Here is an 18611-nt window from a genome sequence, read left to right on the forward strand (position 1 = left end):
TGCTATCCTGGTGGTGGGGGCAGGGATTTCTTTGTTCTGATCCAGTCTCTGTTGCAGGTAGAGCCTGGATCTATCTGGGTCTTAGGAACAGGGTTTCTCAGGGGTCCAGCTTTCCCCCCAGTGGTAGGAAACTAATAATCTGGGTCTAGGATGGTTTCCCCTTCCTAGGCTAGGAGCATAGGTAATTTCTTCTCCCTTTCTCCAGATGCAGTGGGGTTTCCCCTGTTTTATTTTAGTGGTTTAAAGCTTTTACTCTGTGGGGGAACAAAAGAATGGGCCTTGGGAAGGTGGGGGGTATATGGGAACCTCTTATATTTTTTGAATGTAACATTTTTTTGGATCTATGTATCTTCAAAAAAATACAATAAAAAATTGATGAGGGTGGGCGGGTGAGTAGTGGGGTATATGGGAACCTCTTAAGTTTTTTTAATGTAACAGTTTTTGTGATCTATTAACTTAAAAAAAAAAAGATAAAGAATAAAAAAAAAAAAAAAAAGAGTGGGCCTTTCTGTCTTTCCTATAGCCATGGCCACTAGCCTCCTCCAAGTTCGCATCACCTCGAGTCTTTCTAAGGCTTCAGCCCAGCCTCCGACTTTCTCATTAGCACCCAGACGGGGTCTGTAGAGAAGAGCCTACAAAGTCGATTAGCTCCCTCCGTGGCTGTGACTCTCAGGGATTCTACACGCAGCCAGTTCATGCTCTGCCTTTAGCAACACATTGCGCATTTTAGTTGAACTCTTCTCACCCACGGCATTCCTGGCACATCTGCCACCTGGGTTCTCCACGAGGCAGCCACGGTCACCTTCCATCGCTCCTTGGCGGTGTCTTGCTTCTCCTCAAATTTCAGGTTAGTTGGTTTCCCTGTGTCCTCCTCTCCCTGAGAGGTTCAAGAAAAGCGATGATTTTATAGATCGTTCACCTTTTCTTCTTCATGATAAGAGTAGGGGCGATACTCTTTTCAGCTTTCTACATCCAAGTTGAAGAATATCCCAGCCATACATGTAAAAGCCATGTAGGGTATAGTTATTTTGGTGGTGGGAACGCCCCTCTGAGTCAGCCGTGCTGTTGGAAACAGAAGCCCCTGGATGGAGAGTATTACCTGCCGCTGCGTTGGTTGCATCAGCGGTGATGGCGGTAACGGTGGCTGGGATTCTAGGGACAGTAGCTGTTATTCCATTGATGCTGATAGTTACTTTTTCTGTATGAAATTTTAGAGGGGGGCCTCAAAATTCCCAAACCGAAAACTTTTGAGTAGCATTTCTTGATAGAATAGCTTTTTAAAAATTAGATACATCAAAAATTACTAACGCAACCCCTAATACCCAAGTTCTAAAGGTTGCCAGGCATGTAGTAGATATGTGAAAAATATTTATGGCATGAATAGCTGAAAATGTTTAGGATTCCCTGGATTCAACCAACTATATTTATCGAATGTTTAGTATTTGCTAAACTCTGTACCACGTGTACAAACAAACAAAAAAATACTCTATTGACTTGCACTATTTTACCTTTTCTTTTTTTAAAGATTTTATTATTTATTAATTTATTTATTTCTCTCCCCTTCCCCCCTTCCCCACCCCGGTTGTCTGTTCTCTGCGTCCACCTGCTGCGTCTTCTTTCTTTGTCCGCTTCTGTTGCCAGCGGCATGGGATCCGTGCTTCCTCTGGCTGCATCATCCTGCTGCGTCAGCTCTCCGCGGGGGCAGCGCCACCCCTGGGCAGGCTGCACCCTCCCTTGTCCTGGGTGGCTCTCCCCAAGGGGCACACTCTCTGCGTGTGGGGCTTTCCCACGCGGGGGACACCCCTGCGTGGCATGGCACTCCTTGTGTGCATCAGCACTGCGCGTGGGCCAGCTCCACACGGGTCAAGGAGGCCTGGGGTTTGAACCGCGGACCTCCCATGTGGTAGACAGACACTCCAACCACTGGGCCAAGTCCGCCGCCATATTTTACCTTTTCTTACCTCTTTTCATTCTAAAATGATGGGTGGAGATGAGGGCCACATAAGCAGTTTCTCAACAGTCCAGTATCTGCTTAGAGGACCATTTGTGACTTGTGCCTGCAGTGATGTTTTTCCCCAATTTTGCATGTAATTTGAAACAAGTTGTATTTTTTTTGAAGGAGGTTCTGGGGATTGAACCTGGGACCTTGTACATGGGGAGCAGGTGCTCAAACCATGGAGTGACATCTGCTCCCAAGATGTGTTTTTTTGTGTGTGACAAACCTTTTTTTAAAAAAGATTTTATTTATTTATTCCATCCCCCTCCCCCAGTTGTTTTTTGCTGTTGTCTGCTTTCTGTGTCCCTTCACTGTGTGTTCTTTTCTGTCGGCTTGTCTTCTCTTTAGGTGGCACCAGGAACCAATCCTGGGACCTTCTGGAGTGGGAGAGAGGTGTTCAATCTCTTGCACCACCTCAGCTCCCTGGTCTGCTGCGTCTCTTATTGTCTCTCCTCTGTGTCTCTTTTTGTTGCTTCACCTTGCTGCGCCAGCTCTCTGGGTGGGCCAGCTCGCTGTGTGGGCCAGCACTCCACTAAGGCCAGCTCTCCACTCAGGGCAGCTGGCCGGCACGGCCAGCTTGCTTTCACCAGGAGGCCACGGGAATCGAACCCTGGACCTCCCATACGGTAGATGGGAGCCCAGTCGCTTGAGCCACATCCGTTTCTCCCAAGATGTATTTTTAATAAAATACTGAAGCTCTACTCTGAAGATCTGAGTGAGTGTCCCCATTTTCACCCTCTTTCTCCTCTCCCTGCTCCCACTTGATGCTGGAGTGGGACAGCACCACCCTCAGATTGCTTGATGCCACTTAAATAGCCTGTATGGGCCTCAAAGCCAGGAAGGTCTGAGTTAGAAGCCCGGCTCCGCCCTGGATTTGCACCTTGACTTTGAAGTAGGTTCAGATTCCTAAAAGTCAGACACATAGTAGATACCGATTCCCAACCCCTGACCCCTAAGAGAATTTGGAACCCCGAGGATGATGTGAAATGTATTTTTTTTTTTAAGATAGAAGGGATCTCGGGAGATTATTAGTGACTTTCTAAGAAATGTTTACTACGGAAAATTTCAAAAACACTCAAAAAGTAGAATAAGGGAAACGGACTTTGGCCCAGTGGTTAGGGCGTCCGTCTACCATATGGGAGGTCCGCGGTTCAAACCCCGGGCCTCCTTGATCCATGTGGAGCTGGCCATGCGCAGCGCTGATGCACGCAACGAGTGCCGTGCCACGCAAGGGTGTCCCCCGCGTGGGGGAGCCCCACGCGCAAGGAGTGCGCCCGTGAGGAAAGCCGCCCAGCGTGAAAAGAAAGTGCAGCCTGCCCAGGAATGGCGCCGCCCACACTTCCCGTGCCGCTGACGACAACAGAAGTGGACAAAGAAACAAGACGCAGCAAATAGACACCAAGAACAGACAACCAGGGGAGGGGGGGAAATTAAATAAAAATAAAATAAATCTTTAAAAAAAAAAAAAAAAAGTAGAATAAATCCCTATGCTCCCATCGTTTTGTCAGTGGTGTTTTCTCTACCTCCCCGTCCAACTTTTCTTCTCTTTCTTCTTTTCCTGGAGCATTTTAGAGCAAATCACAGATATCAGATCATTAAACCCATAAGTACTTGAGTATGTGTGTGAATCATTTAAAAATTGCTCTACTAATCCTTTCTTAGTCCTACTCCCTCTATTAAGTTAGGGAACTAAAAGAGTTAGTCACTGGCCCAAGGCCAAATAATTAGTGGCAGATGCTAGAGTAAGAACTTTGGAGCACCTAATGCTTAATACTCTGTTCTTTCCCATAAAATGTTATCTGAAGATTAGCTACTTACTGGCCAAAATAAATGAGCAAATAAATACGTGGGATGAGTAGATTCTCCACCAGTTTTCCTTACATAAGAATTACCTTGGGAGATCTATAAATGCAGATTCCCGAGCCTCAATCCCATAGATTCAAATTCCTTAAGGCTGGGGTGGAACCAGTGGTGTGTTGGGGCCGGTTTGTACTGGCTCTTGAGAGACAATTATTAAATTTTCAGGAATTTTGTAAGTGAATTATTAAACTACATAAATTTACAATGAAATAAATTAGGTTAGAAACTAAGATAATAAATACTCAAAACTCATCACTTCTGCTTACTGTATGTGGAATTTTTAATAAGGTTTATTGTAGAAGTGTAGGAATGAATGGAGTTGATGATACACTGTAGTGAGTATAACTAACACTGCTGATCTATAACTGTGATCGTGTAGCCCAAAGGGGTAGTCTGTGGACGTAAATGCCAATTGAAAGGAAGCTAGAGAATAATCTAGGGAACGTATAACAGTGATTTCGGTGGTGGATGAAGATTGTGGTCAATAGTATAAAAAGAAGAACGGTGTCCTTTTATAAAGCATTAAGAATATGATGATACATATGAACATTGCAACTAATGTAATTTGTGGATGATCGTTAACAGTAATATTGTAATTTTTTGCAGCAATGGCAAATAAGATCCGTCAATTTTAAAGGACAACAATAGGGGGGTATTCTCAGGCAGTGGTGTCTTGATCCCCCCTTGTGCAGTACGTGACCACCACCCAGACCCAAATTTAAAATCCAGCTTACTCATCACACACACACGTTCTAACGTGGACAGAATCTGAGCAGCTTGCCGTTGTAATGGAGCCCGGTGTCATCAGGCCCCCTCTCCACTGGATTCAAACACCTCCACGTCTCCAATGCCCCTGAGAAGCCGCCACCCAACTTGTCCTTGCTGATGTCCACTGATGGGGAACAGCTGGCACTTCCTGGGTGCTACACGCTCCCTGGAGGGAGGAGAGAGAGAGGAAAACGTCCTTCAAACACAACACATGCAAAAAAAAAAAAAAAAAAAAAATACAAATTCATCGAGTAAACTACATGAGTTTCTCAAAAAATATTTCTAATTCTGTGGAAGGTATTGCAAATAAAAGATAACTCTGAAGTTTTTCTTCATCTCTTTGGACGGCCAGAATTGAGCATATCCTGAGAATTTTTTCATCTAAAATTAAAATCAACGTAAAATTTTCACATAAAAAGAGTTTTAAGAGCCACACTTGAAGGGACAAGGTTTCTAAATAAAGGGTATGGGATTTTTCCTTTTGGAGTAAAGAAAATGTTCTAAAATTGACTGAGGTGATGACAGCATAACTCTGTGATGAAAATGAGAGTCACCGAGTGTACACTTTGAATGATTGTACAAAGCATTGGACAATATAACAGAAAATCCAGTGGTGGACAATGGACTGTGGTAGCAGAACAAATATGAGAACATTTGCTCATGAACTATAACAAATGTATAATAGTAATAAAGGGTGTTAATAATCAGATGGGTTGGGGAAGAAAACACCAAATGTAAGAAGTGGGCTATAGTCAGTAGTAATATTTTGACGATGCTCTTTCATAGTTTGTAGAAAATATTTCACAACAATGCAAGGAGCTGGTGGTGGGGTGATGTATGGGAGTCCTGTATGATGACAGGCAATGTTCGTTTTATAAGTTCACAACGATTACTCTACACTTATTGTTTATGTTCATGAGCGATATACTTCAATAACATTAAAAAAAAACAAAAACCCTCATCCTTCCTAACGAAAACCTACTTTTACCTGTGCTCTCAAGGTTATTAATGCCCACTGTATCTTTTTCTAGAAAATACTGTGATAATCACAGGCTGCTGCACTTCTCCTCCACAATTCACCTTCCGTGGTAGCTTGATTTTGGCTATGGTAGGGATATTTACACCACAGAGATTGCCAAATACAAATCAGACTTGATTTATTGCTTTGTTGATTGTCTAAATTTAAGAATGCAGATTAAATTTAGAAGCATGCCCTATCTGTAGCTATTACACTGTGACTAACGCAAAAATGGAGGAAATAGTCTTTCAATGTTCAAAAACTATTATCCAGTGAACCCGGTAAGGAGAGCCACCCAGCGTGAAAAAAGCGCAGCCTGCCCAGGAGTGGCGCCACACACACGGAGAGCTGACGCAGCAAGATGACGCAACAAAAAGAGACACAGATTCTGGGTGCTGCTGGCAAGAATACAAGCAGACACAGAAGAACACACAGCGAATGGACACAGAAAGCAGACAACTGGGGTTGGGGGAGCAGGGAAGGAGAGAGAAATAAAAAAAAATGTTTGGCAAAAATCAGTGGAAGACTTGCATAAAATTGAACTCACTTCATGAAATTTACAATAAGCAATATCATATATTGAACTACTTTTTGTAAATTGTATGCTACATATCTTTTTTATCAGCAAAATATGTATGTATGAATAGACACACCTACATTTTTTAGAGAGTTGGTTGTTAAAAATTTACCAACACACCTCACCTTTGGCTGGAAACCAGGAATCTGCATTCTAAATGTGCTTATTTGGTATTTGAGAATGTAGTTGCCTACTAAATTTGGAGAACCACTGTTTTAGCCATTGAATGGAAAGAAAGATAAGAATTATTTAAGCTTCAAAAATTCTTCCTGATTCTTACTGAGAGCCTGATACAGAGAACAATATTTAAGATTTTAAAAATAAGTAAAGGTAGTTTTATTGAGGTAGAATTGACATAGACTATGCTACATGTGTTTAAAGTACACTAAAGTACACAGTTTGCTAAGTTCTGACATATATATACAACTGTGAAACCATCACAACCATCAAGATAGTGGACATATCCGTCACTCCCCCAATTTTTCTTTTCATCCCTTCCTGCCCACTCCATACTCAAGCAACCACTCATTTGTTTTCTGTCACTATAAATCCTTTCGCATTTTCTAGAATTTTATATAAGTGGAATCACACAGTAGGTACTCTTTCTTGTTTGGCTTCTTTCACTTGGCATAATTGTTTTGAAATTCATCCATGTTGTGTCTCAACAGTGCATTCCGTTTTGTCACTGAATAGCCGTCCATTGTATGGATGTAGCTTGGCTCTTTACTCATTCCTCTACTGATGGACATTTGATTTGTTTCCAATCTCTGACTGTTACAATAACGTTGCTATGAACATTTGTGTACAAATCATTTGGGTAAATATCTACGAGTGGAATGGCTAGATCATATGGCCAGTATATATTAAACGTTTAAAGAAATTGTCAAACTAGTTTCCAAGGTGGTGGAAGCAAAGTTCCTTTCTCCTTTCCTCTCTCCTGCCCTCCTTCCTTCCCTTCTTTCCTTCCTTTATTTTTTCCTACTGAAAACTTTCAAGTGGTTCTGACATTGGCTGAAGACTCTCATGTGAGTACTGCAAGCCAGCTGGTGATGCAACACCACTTCAAATTGATAGTTTTAAAATAATTACTTAGTATTTATTTAGTGGGAGTGGGAAGAAGCTAGTTTAGAGTAATGAGAATTGTACAGAGTTAGAGTCACTTATTTAATTTACTTCACTGGCTGATGATGAATTTGTTTGAGATTCTTTTCTATTTTTCGGCAGTTCTTATTCGCCCTTGGGTGTGAAATTCTGAGCCAGGCAACCTTTTAGGAGGTGTATCAAACAGTTTAAAAGTTTGGAAGATAAAAATTTATTCATTTGAGTAAATGTTATGCCATATATTATTTGAATTCAGAATTTCAGGCGAGGGCAGCTAATTACTTTTTAGCTCAAGACACTGCCCAAATACTCAGTGGAGATGGGTAAATGCGTGTCTGTTTCTCCAGGATGCTGTCTGTTTCAAGATTAGTGAGACCAATTCCTTTTTACTCAGGCTAACTGGAACGATATTTATGACTTATTTTAGTGACACGTTAGTCTCCTCTTATAGATTGTTGCTCTAGGAAGCTGTCTGCCCAGCCTCTCAATTTATCTGGCTCTGAACCGTCCCTTTGAAGAGAGAGAATCTAAGAGCTAAGACTAGGTATGTTATTATATAACCAGACTTTGCAAAAAAAACCCCTCAATCTAAAATAACATAGTTACAGCTAATTTCCTGTCCTTGTAACTAGAAATTAAGAGCTGTGTCCCGCCTTCTGCATATAGATGAACACAGTGTCTCTTAGCTAGAAAATATTTTCTTGCATAGGCCTGACAGCTAGCTAATTACTTGGTCTTCAAGATATGGTGTTTTTTCCCCAAATTTTCTCTGACGGGGTTGGTTTGTGGTAGGGTTGGAAGAGAGGATAAACCTAGCCCATGCTTATGTGAACTAGAACTGGAGATAGACTTCGCAGGAATAGTTGGTTCCAGAAGTTTCTCTCTTCCCTAGGGAAAGAGGCAACATGTGTAGATTATTCCATGAGTTCATGGACGACTGCCCAGTTCTCCTTTGATGAAATTTATCTGCAATGCAGGGTTATTAAATCATATCTTATTTTGTTATTTTACCTGTCATCACCATGTTACTAAAAAAAAAAAAAATTGAACACCATATTCAGCACAAGATTAATATTTTCCCCCCCTTTTCTTGAGCATTATTCTCCAACTCATAGTAGAAGTTATATAGAAGTCTTCAAAAAGCCCTTTATCAGTGAGGGAGTAATCTGTCTTTCTCTTCCCAATGGAGATAAAAACTCTATCTGAAGAAAAACACTGTTTATAGATAGTGACACTGGTAGTCTTCCAAGATACCAGTGGGAAAAAAAAAAAAAAGGAAGAAGTATCTGTTCTGTGAGAAGGAAAAGAGACAGAAAGCTTCTCTATTTAGCTATGTGTACACTGTTGGGATGACTCTAATTGTTAGCTTAAAGAGTTGAGAATACGTAAGTGATGCTATCACCTCAATTAAAGTCCAAAACATGGTATGATATGCCTGAAGAGTAAAGCAAATGACTGGAGAAGCCAAGCCATTAATTAAAATCTCACTTATCTTTCCACTGTAATACTTAGTCACACTTTCTAATATCACTAATTGAGTTATATTTAGAATGTCAGATGAACACACGTAGCATAGCAGAGGAGCCCTAGGTCAGGAGCCAGGTGGATTAGATCCCACTTTTGGGTTTACCTTGTTCTCCATGGGGAATTTCCGATAGATCAAGCGGTTCTAATCTTTTCCACGACAAAGAACCTATTTGATTATTTTTGCCCTGTAGCTACAAAGACTATTAGTTATCTATCCCCTTTATCCCAGGCTGTAAACTTAGGGGAACGCCAGGGGAAAATGAAGCTTGCCTAGGGGTAAATGCTGCCCACCATCCCTTGCTTACTAGTGTGACCTTGATATCACCTCCGTGCCTCAGTTTTCTCAGAGAGTTGTGATAAGTATAGACGTATATATATGGTTGTTTATTATTATTTTTTAAAGATTTATTTTTTATTTATTCCCGCCCCCATTGTCTGTTCTCTGTGTCCATGCGCTGTGTGTTCTTCTGCCTCCTCTTGCATTATCCGGTGGCACTGGGAAACTGTGTCTCTTTTTTGTTGTGTCACCTCGCTGCGTCAGCTCTCCCTGTGTGCAGCGCCACTCCTGTGCAGGCTGTGCTTTTTTCATGTGGGGTGCACTCCTTGCTCATATGCCGGGGTGCCCCTGCATGGCGTGGCACTCCTTGAGTGCGGCAGCACTGTGCATGGGCCAGCTCACCACACAGGTCAGGAGGCCCTGGGTTTGAACCCTGGACCCTCCATATGGTAGGTAGATGCTCTATCTGTTGAGCCGGTCTGTTTCCTGTATATATATATATATATATATATATATATGGTTTCGACCAGTGCCTGGAACATGGCAAAAACACTGAAAAAATTGCAATTATTATCGTTACTAGCCAGCTGGAAGGGTTGGACTCTCTGGGAGCTAACAGTCCCACCCACAATTTCCAAAAGCACAGAGTAAACTGTAGTCTAAGCAATGTCGATGCATCATTAAAGGGGCGTGACTGTGGAGTAGGAGTGGGCCAGCTGGAATTTGGGGGCAGAGATGGCCCTTTTGCTCACATACAAAGGTCTTCTGTTGATTTTTCACGGGCTGTCGAGCTAGGAGCAGGATTTAGTTAAGGAGTAGTATTGGAGGTGGGTGAAGTGAAACTGGCACCAAAACCAAAATGCAGTAAGCAGGGATCAGGGATCAGGCTTCACAGCAGAAGTTCTTCCCAGAGGGGGGTTTTCTATGCCCAGAAAATCAAGACCAAATGCCCAACCAGAAACACTGCTTGTAAAAAGAAGGTGCTAAGGCGAGGGCGCGCTGCTGTGGCAGGTGGACGTCAGGATGCATCCAGCCTGATGGGGCATGCTGCTCCACGGTGGGGCCGGAGAGCCCAGGGGCCGGCCATGCTTGTTTAGACTAGCCCAAGGCTTGAGCAGTCCTGAGAGCCCATCCCTGCAGAGTGGGGAAGAAAGGGACCTAGGAAAATGATTGTTCCCCCATTTAAAAAATAATAACAATACTTATTATTTTTATTTCTCTCCCCTTCCCTGCCTCCCCCCCAGTTGTCTGTTCTCTGTGTCCATTTGCTGTGTGTTCTTCTGTGTCTGCTTGCATTCTTGTCAGTGGCACTGGGAATCTCTCTTTTTGTTGCGTCAGCTTGCTGCATCAGCTCTCCGTGTGTTTGGCACCACTCCTGGGCAGGCTGCACTTTTTTTGTGCTGGGCGGCTCTCCTGGAGGGGCGCACTCCTTGCACGTGGGGCTCCCCTACGCAGGGGATACCCCTGCGTGGCACGGAACTCCTTGCGCGCATCAGCACTGCGCGTGGGCCAGCTCATCACACAGATCAGGAGGCCCTGGGTTTGAACCCTGGACCTCCCATGTGGTAGGCGGACGCTCTATCTGTTGAGCCAAGTCACTTCCTCCCATTTGTTTTATCATTATTTTTCTATTGTATCTCTGATCCATCCAGATTTTAACCAAAGAGTCACAGTTATGAAAGATACATTTACCGTATCACTTGATGGGGTTGTGATGTTAGAAGGCAGTCAAGTAAACCCCAGGCGCTTAGGTGTGGGCCACTGCTACTGGCTGTTGGTATCTCGGCCGCAGCGGATGGCACCCTGGGTGCGTTCAACTGAGCGCTGTCCCTCTACTCTGTGCATGGTGACAGGGCCACCAGTCACACCTCAGGAACTTCTGGGATGTCATAGGGAATCAGCTTGGGCTCACTGTGAAGTGTCACTGTTGCCACACTGATTTTGTATGATTCTAAAAAAAAGACAGAAACTTTTAAAGTTTAGTTAGCCTACGCACCCCACTGTGAACAGATGTACTTTTTCTGTTGGGTGTTTGAAGTGCTGATAATGACTCATGTATCCTCATTACCATTTTCCACTAAAGTAACTTCTTGACAAACCCAGTGGATACTACAGAATTCTAAAATCTTAACCATTGCCCCATCTCTTGCATCTCTTGTAAACTCTCTGGGTCCTAAAACACCCCACTTTCCTTTATTGGGTCTTTTTTTCTTCTCCTTTAATTCTAACGTTCTCCTGGATTCTGCTCTTAGTGACCATCTCCTTTCACTTTATACTCTCACTAGTTGGTCTTTATTCGTGCTCATGCAACTATTATATTTTCGTACATGGAGGACTTCCCATTCTCTCTGTATCTCTAGCCCTAAATGAATATCCTGAGCTCTAGAGCTCTTTTTTCTAATAACCAGACTTCTTCTCTGAGGTATCCCACAGATACCATACGCTCAACCATTTTCACATTGATTTTCCTGTTGGCTTTAATCAACTATAATTTGATCAACTATAACTCATCTTCCCTCCCCCTGAGAGCTAGGGATGGTTCTAATCTCCTTTCAGGAGGTCACACAGAGATGGGTTCTGAAAAAAATTAGGGTTCTAGCAAGAAAAAAAAAAAACCATTGATTAGACAACTAACAGTATCTGCTTACACATACACACTTCCATCCCACTCGAATTAAAAAAACTCCTTACTTGGGCTTTCAAAATCCCCCCATATCCGAGACTCAGGTCACCTTCAGACTCTGCTCTTTTGTCCTGAGTGTCCTATGTTCTGGCCATAGTGGATGACCATGCTCAGTACTTTCCATCTCTGCATTGCTGGCCATTCATGACTTCCCTCGTGCCATGCCCCTATTTTTCCTGCCGTCAAAATTCTACTCACCTATCAAGAGTCAAAACACATTTCCCTTATGAAGCTGTCCATGGATAACTCAGGGATATCTCCTTTTGCCTTTTTTTGAATTCTTACAATATTGTGTTCTTTCCCCATTAAATTTTAGTTTCTTGAAGCAAGGGCGTGCTTGGTCACTTCTGTAGTTCCCACAGTGCCTGGCACATGGTACCTACTCAATTAGAACTTGTTGGATGAATGATGATTTGATTAAAATGTTTTCTGGTTCCATGTTTACAAACAAGAAAAACACGTCTCATACAGAATGGGAAGCAATATTGGCAGTGTCTAGTTTGAAGTCCAAGTGGCTTTTCAGATGCTCATGTGTGTGACCGTATACAACAAAGCACTTCCATGCACAGCTTTCACATACTCTAGTGGTTTGGAGCTATGTACCCCAGAAAAACAGTTCTTAAACTTAATCCATTCCTGTGGTAAGAATCCATTGTAATGGGAAGCAGATGTGGCTCAAGCAATTGGGCTCCCGTCTACCATATGGGAGGTCCAGGGTTTGATTCCCGGGGCCTCCTGGTGAAGGCAAGCTGGCCATGTGGTGAGCTGGAGCAGCAAGATGATGCAACAGAAACAGACACAGAGGAGAGACAATAAGAGATGCAGCGGACCAGGGAGCTGAGGTGGTGCAAGAGTCTGAGTTCCTCTCTCCCACTCTGGAAATCCCAGGATCAGTTCCTCATGCTGCCTAAAGAGAAGACAAGGGGAAGTGGACTTGGCCCAATGGATAGGGCATCTGTCTACCACATGGGAGGTCCCCGGTTCAAACCCCGGGCCTCCTTGACCCGTGTGGGGCTGGCCCATGCGCAGTGCTGATGCGCACAAGGAGTGCCATGCCACGCAGGGGTGTCCCCTGCGTAGGGGAGCCCCATGCACAAGGAGTGAGCCCCATAAGAAGAGCCACCAGCGTGAAAGAAAGTGCAGCCTGTCCAAGAATGGCGCCGCCCACACGGAGAAATGACACAACAAGATGACGCAACAAAAAGAAATACAGATTCCCGGTGCTGCTGATAAGGATAGAAGTGGTCACAGAAGAACACACAGTGAATGGACACAGAGAGCAGACAACTGGGGGGGAGGGGAGAGAAATAAATAAAAAAATAAATCTTAAAAAAAATAAAGAGAAGACAAGCAGACACAGGAGAATGCGCAGCGAATGGACACAGAGAGCAGACAACATGGGTGTGTGTGTGTGTGTGTGTGTGTGAATAAATAAATCTTAAAAAAAAAAGAATCCATTGTCAGTAGGACCATCTGATGAGGTTACTCCACTTAGGGTGTGGCCCAAGCCAATCAGGGTAGGTCTTAACCCTATCACTGGAGTATAATGAAATTCAGACAGATAGAGAGAAAGTCGGAGGAAGCAAGACGCTGAAGGTCAGCGGAGCACAGAAGAGAAGGGAGAGGCAGCATGTGTCTTGCCACGTCCTAAAGGAGCCCAGGACCAAGGATCACCAGCAGCCAGTCCCAGAACTAAAGAGTCTTTGGGGAGAACGCATGGCCTGAGATGGATTTTTTCCCAACCTGGAAATCATGAGCCATTAAATTCCCACTGTTTAAGCCGACTCATTGCTCGGGGCTTGCCTGAGCAGCAAAGAGAACTAAAACAGATCCATGTGGAAACAGAAAAGCAAATACTCTGGTTTGGTAAAGCTCACTTTCTACATGCTCCTCTTCTGCTTCACTGTGTCTTTTTCATGATTTCTTTACTATCGCACTTGGGGCTTTTCCTTTAGGCATTTTTTATCTTCGGTCTTATTCATTATGACTGCACCTACCCTTCCCCTCTTGAGCCATTTTTCCTTTTTAATGTTAATATTTTATACTGTAGCCCTTCTATTCTAATATCCTTGAGTGCATTTTTATGCATCCTCTTTCTACTCTGGCTAATAAAGATACTTAAAGTTATGAGTGTCATTGAAACTTATTCTCCTTATTAATGGAGATTTTACCATCGTGTTTATAGCAGTAGGAGGGCATTGAGGGAGTGAAAGTGGGGCAGGGCTTTGCAGATAATGACTTAAATGATACATGAACTATTTGAAAAATGCTTATAATGTTTGGAAGGAAAAAAAGTGAAAAAAAAAAGTAATTTAAAATAGTCTATCCATTAGAGTTAAAAAAAAGATTAGACTTGGAGGGTAAGTTAGAAGACCCATTCCTGGTAAACCATAAAGACTTGAGTAATCAAAGGGAAAATGTGTGAAACCAGTATTCTTACTCATAAATAAAATCCTGGGCGAGCTAGATCTGCACATCTGTGAATTAGTGCCAATACTGTGGGACTAAAAGACACCATCTTAGCTGATCTGTGTTTAGATATCTGGATTTTGTGTCAGGTGGGTGCTGAGCAGATGGAATTAGTTTCTGCTGCCGCATTGATCTTGCTTTTCTGTAGATAGCTCTCTAGCCCTTTTGTTTCCTTCTGGAGACAAGGGGAGCAGCACTGAAGTAGAATGGAAAAGTCGACCTGGGACGAACTTGATGTACTAGATGGCTTTGATGTGAGATCTCAGTTATTGCCGGAAGCATTGCCCCAGGGAACTGCTCCAGGCTCCTGTCATTTGGAGAAGACAGCTCGGTGGTGGTGACATGAGAAGAGCACATTTTCTCCTTGTCATCCTCCACCGGGATGGACCCAGGGAGAAATGACATGAACAATTGAGAACGTGAACTTGAAAATACTACAAACTCATGCGTTGATTTTGATGTGCCTATTTAAAGATGTTAATGTAAAATACCCAGAAATGAAAAGCATCCCCTTTACAGCCAACACATATTTTTTTGAGCCTCTACTATGTTCTATTTACAATGCTATGGAATGAGATCTTGAACTTGTAGGATTTTTTTTTTCCCCTAGAGGAACAAGTCTTACTTCTTTGGATCAAACATTATTTATTTTACTTATTTAAATGGAAACCGCTTTGGAACTATATTATATGTTTTCAAGATTTCTTAAGTAGGCTATGGGATATAATTAAACCCTATCTTAATGACTCACCACCGGTAGCATCTCCTGGCCGGTCTTTACGCATGCGTACAGCAGACCTCTCCCAGCTAATGAGCTCTCTGACTACACAGCACATTTGCTGTGATCTAGGAAATCAGATAACCTTTGTTATTAGAACTGTATTTAAAGTTAAGAGTCAACATGATGTGAGTGACCCCCTGAGTGTGTCTCTTGCAAAGTAGTTTTTTTTTCTTAAGATTTGTTTTATTTATTCCCATCCCCTCATTGTTTGCATTTGCTGCATACTCATCATCTTTTTTAAAAAGATTTATTTATTTATTTATTTCCTCCTCTTCCTCCTCCTTCAGCCCTGCTGTTTTTGCTGTCTGTGTTGTCTTCTCATTGTCTCTCCTCCAGGATTCACTGGGATTCGTTCCTGCAGGCCTCTGATGGGGAGAGAGGTTCCCTGTCAATTGTGCCACCTCAGTTCCTGGTTTCTGCTGTGTTTCACTTTGACTCTCTCCTTGTCTCTCTTTTGATGTGTCATCATCTTGCTGCGTGACTCATTTGCACGGGGCACTGGCTCACCACGTGGGCACTTGTGCAGGCACTGGCTTGTGCAGGCATGCTTTCTCCTCTTTCTCCACCAGGAGGCCCCAGGGATTGAACCCAGTTCCTCCCACATGGTAGGTGGAAGTTCTGTCACTTGAGTCACATCTTCTTCCCTCATCTTCTTCTTCTTTTTTTTTAAAGATTTATTTATTTCTCTCCCTTCTCTCCCCCACCCCTCCAGTCGTCTGCTCTCTGTGTCCATTCGCTGTGTGTTCTTCTGTGACTGTTTCTATCCTTATCAGTGGCACTGGGAATCTGTGTTTCTTTTTGTTGCGTCATCTTGTGCCAGCTCTCCATGTGTGCGGCACTATTCTTGGGCAGGCTGCACTTTCTTTTGCACTGGGTGGTTCTCATTACGGGGCACACTCCTTGTATATGGGGCTCCCCTATGGGGGGGACACCCCTGCGTGGCAGGGCACTCCTTGCCCGCATCAGCACTGCACATGGGCCAGCTCCACATGGGTCAAGGAGGCCCAGGGTTTGAACCATGGACCTCCCATGTGGTAGGTGGATGCCCTATCCATTGGGCCAAGTCTGCTTCCTTCATCTTCTTTTTAGAGGCACTGGGAACTGAACCTGGGATCTCTGTTGTGGGAGGGAGGTGCCTAATCACTTGATCCACCTCTGCTCCCTGCTTTGTTGATCTCTCATTATGTTTTCCTCCTTGTGTCTCTTTTTGTGTCAGCTCACTGTCTTGCTTGTCTTACTTAGGAGGCACTGGGAACCAAACCTAGGCCCTCCCAGGTGGTAGGTGAAAGCTCAATCACTTGAGCCATATCTACTTCCTTCCATAGCTTTATATATTTATCTACTTTTACTACATCACCAGCATATTAAGGAATCTTTATAATGTCCTCAGAACCTCAAATAACATTTTCTGAGTCCTAAATAATTATGTTTATGAAAAATGTTTAATTACATAGGTACACTATGACTCAAAGCTAAAATCAATGTTGAAAATTTTCCCTGTTTTTGGTATTAAGTCCTTTTTAAATTTTTAAAATTCTTTTGGCTTACCAACAGTAATTTATTGGTTCAGGCAGTGTAGCAGTTTGACATTGTTTATGAATTCCAAAAATAGTTATTGGATTATGTTTGTATGCTGGTCTGTACTTTGGCATGATTAAATTATGATTAGGGCTTTGACTGGGTCATGTCAGTAGGATAAAATTACATGGCAGAGCAGAATAGTCAGTTGGAGTTTTGATGCTGGAGTTTTGAGTTGGAGCCTGGGAAGTAAGCACAAAGAAGAGCAGAGCAACTGAGCCCAGAGAGAATCGAGTCCAGGGAGAGAGACAGAGCCGGTCACCTGATAGTCTACAGCTGGCCTTGTGGAGAAAACAGAGGACCTGAGCCTGGAGAGAAATGAGCCCCAGGAAGAGAGGAACCCAGGAAGCCTGAACCCTGGCAGACATCAGTAGCTATCTTGGTCCAACACGTGGCAAAGATGAGGAAAGTAACTCACACTTTATGGCCTGGTAACTGTAAGCTTCTACCCTTTATAAAAGCCAATAGATTTCTCATATTTTGCATCAGCACCCCTACGGCCGACTAATTCAGGGGGCTAGCATCCCAAATCCAGGCCATGTTTTCTCCCCGAAGTCTGCAGGGTTCTCGTGCTGGTTCACCACAATCCTTGGGGCTCTTGACTGGCATCTCTGCTGCAGTCATGTGGCCACCTTTGCCTTTGGGTCTGCTCTTCTGGTCTCTGCTGGCTTCTGGCTTCTTCCTTTGACTTTCCCTGACTTGTCGTAAGTCCTAAACATTGGATTTTACATCTGGCTTGGGTGTTCAACCTGGTTATTCTAGTCCTTTGGTCTCTGAAGTCTAAAGGTTCCCATTCTTCTACGAGTTTTGCTGTCTCAATTCTGCTGGGCATCATTAAGAAACGGGAGCTGCAGAGAGAAGTAGGTTGTTCTTCTCACCCCATACGCTGCTGTCTTCCTTACCGACGGAAGCTGAGGCTGACTCTGACCTTGCTTTGTAATAGCTACCCCAAAAGCCAATAATCCAAAGACTCTTATATATAGCCTATCTTTTCTCATATACAATTACTAAAATTTCATGGCTTTATTTGATCACTTTTTCATATCCCGTATTTTTTTTTAATCCTCCCCCCTTGCGGCTTGCTTGCTGTCTGCTCTCTGTGTCCATTTGCTGCGTGCTCTTCTGTGTTTTTGCTTGTCTCCCCTTTTTGTTGCGCTGCCTTGCTGAGTCGGCTCTCCATGGCATCTGCGGGCTGGGGGGTACTCCACAGCGTGCGGATGAGCCTGCCTTCATGAGGCCCCGGGACGCAAACTGAGGGCCTCCCACATGGTAGACGGAGCTCATCTGATTGAGCCACAGCCGCTTCCCTCACCTCCCTTATTTTTCCATGCATTCATTATTGTCAAAATGTATCCTGGGGAACCAAACTCTTAGTTAGCATTGGCACGATGACTATGGATATGCTGATATACCCTGAGAAGATGCATATTTATATGTACATTGCTTTCCTGATGTACCAGTGTCCTAAATGAGAAAGTTTGGAAAATGGTAACCTCGGGTATCTTTCCAAGTGTGTTAAGAGCCTCTACAGGAAATGTAATCGATCCTGAAGTGATCTCCTGTTTCTTCTAGATGACTGAAATTGGGACAGTTGCAGCAACGGGGTGCCTCCTCCACCCTCGCCAAGCCAGGCCATGGAAGCATAGACTCTGAGCCAAATAGTTGGAGCGCCCGGCCAAGGCACAAGGCAGCGCCTACTCCATCCTCGTGGCTTAACTTCCAAGCCAGATTCTATCCCTAAACCTTATCATAGAGAAACTCTGGACACATCACTAAGAGTGGAGATGGGAGGCACTTCAGGAGAGGAAACAGAATAAACACCTATCAATACATGGAGGTGCAGGAATGTTTTGGTGAGGACTGGAAGAGGTTCCTTGGTCATCCAGAGTCCTTGATTGGATTGTGGAATCTCTAACCTTCACACAACTCAAAAATAACGAACCTTCCACTTCCACGCCATCTCCGCCATCTGCAAA

Source organism: Dasypus novemcinctus, chromosome 29, assembly GCF_030445035.2.
Source record: "Dasypus novemcinctus isolate mDasNov1 chromosome 29, mDasNov1.1.hap2, whole genome shotgun sequence".
Lineage (NCBI taxonomy): Eukaryota > Metazoa > Chordata > Mammalia > Cingulata > Dasypodidae > Dasypus > Dasypus novemcinctus.